The sequence below is a fragment of the Lactuca saligna genome, chromosome 3, assembly GCF_052625555.1.
Source record: "Lactuca saligna cultivar CGN05327 chromosome 3, ASM5262555v1, whole genome shotgun sequence".
NCBI lineage: Eukaryota > Viridiplantae > Streptophyta > Magnoliopsida > Asterales > Asteraceae > Lactuca > Lactuca saligna.
The window spans coordinates 167,762,048-167,764,066 of record NC_136419.1 but is presented as its reverse complement, the minus strand read 5'-3'; the positions used below and the strand labels follow the sequence as shown (position 1 = coordinate 167,764,066).

At 23.7% G+C, this 2,019-nt stretch overlaps 1 long non-coding RNA gene across 1 annotated transcript; it reads left to right on the top strand.

Moving 5' to 3' along the window:
* The first annotated feature begins 219 nt into the window (after positions 1–219).
* LOC145034019 (uncharacterized) lies at positions 220–697 on the top strand. Its single transcript, XR_013677833.1, has 2 exons — positions 220–342; positions 427–697. It is a non-coding gene; the product is annotated as an uncharacterized LOC145034019 (long non-coding RNA).
* Positions 698–2,019: the final 1,322 nt, after the last annotated feature.

Below are 2,019 nucleotides of genomic sequence, written 5' to 3'. Positions count from 1 at the left end.
TATATATATATATATATATATATATATATATATATATATATTAAGAAGTCTTTTATTGGAATATTTTTTGGTGAATAAAACAAATGAATTTATTTCTTGAAGTTAATTAAATAAGTTAATTAGCTATAATAAAATTATAAACTAGACAATAACTTAACATTCCAAATGTGCCTATAAATATATGTATGTCTAATTTGTTGTATATTATATCATCTTCATCTCTCTTTCTCTTTTAAAGAAGTTAATTTACTACAAGAGTAAACGAAATTATGGTCAAACTTGTAGCTAAATATATGATCATCTTGTGTGTAAGCTTTCTCATATTGTCTGTTTTTCATGAATGTAAGGTTTTATATCTTTATTTTACACATGATTTCATTATTTTTGATGGATATTTTAAGAAATATTTTTGTTTTGAATTTATAGGTGGCAAAATTGAAATGAATAACATTAAAACTGTCGGTATCTCAATTGAACCTTGCGATTACCATAGTTCAGCATCGAAAGATGGTAAACAATTTTGTTGTTGCGATGACGCAAAAATGTGCTTCCCAATTATTGATACGTGTCGAAGAATGTGTGAGAAGAAAAGGTGTTGTAGTAAAAAAATATGATTGGTATTATTTTAGAAGTCAATATAATGAATAATGTTTTAAAGTCTACATAAAAGTTTAAGTAATGTGTTTTTATCAAAGAACCCCACAGTCATACTGCAAAAAAATGGATATAGTTTTAATCTATATTTTATTTTATATTAAACTATAATTATAAATCTATATAAAAAAATTTGTTTCATAAAATTACAAGTTTGATTTTTTATATTGTATATTAAAATTCTTTAATTTGGAAAATTTCATATTGTATATTGAATATACTAGTTGTTTACCCGCGCAAAGCAGCGTACGGTGAAAAATAATTTCAGCAATTAATTTTTTTCGGTGAACACTGATTAGTTTTAATTCAGCGATTAGTTTGTTTTATGGAACATATCGAATTAAAAATAAGACAAAATGTATCGGTGTACCTACGTGATGCGTCGACTTAAAATAGTCCATTTAATAGTTTTCAAGCGGTGATTAGTTTTTTTCAACATGTTAATTTGATTTTTTTTAAAAATTATGATGTTTTGGGTTTAAAATACAAATGTTTTATAGTTTTTGATTAAAAATAATAAAATATTTATGTCTTGGGTTTAAAAGAATAGTATGTTTTTTTTGGTTAAAATGTAAGTAATTAAGTATTTTGTTTGTTTAGGTTAAAAAAAAGTTTTTTTTTTTTTTTTTTAAAACAAAGTTCTAAAAAACACATAATGCATTGGTTGATCGAAGCTGAATTTAGAACGGTATTTTGTGTATATTGGATATGCATTTTAATTTGTTGATAATTTTTTGTGTTTTCTTTATGCGTTTTGTTCCGATGGATTTATTGTACCTAAGTTATATTTTTTATAGCTATATTTTTTGCACCCATGAAAATTGCCGACGGTGAATAGTATTCTTTCGAATATGTCATATTTTAAAAAAGACGTTGTGGACATAATTTTTTATTGCTCGGTTTACATTAGGTGGATGTGTATTTTTATTATATTGTTCGAATATGAAGCACATGAAAAAACAAAATTCTTTTTTAATATCTCAATTATTTTTTCATTTGTTTTATACATTGGTTTGTTTTTGTTTTTGTTTTTTTAATTGATTTAGAAAATGATCCAAGATCACTTATCCAATGTTTCTTTCGATTTGGAACGATTTTGCCCACCCTATTTGTTGCCTAAACTGGTTATTTATGTTTATTCAGTTTTTCATGTTTAATTAATTTTATATTTAAAATATCTTTATAAATGGCAAAAAAGATGCTATTTTATTAATATAAATGGTTTTAACTAACGTAAAACACAAAAGTTAATACACCTTAAAATAATAATAAATTTGCAAAAAAAAAAAATTGAAACTAATGTTTTGTCTATAACTATATAAAGTCTTGTCTGTAATAATATAATTTGACGGCCACCACACCAAT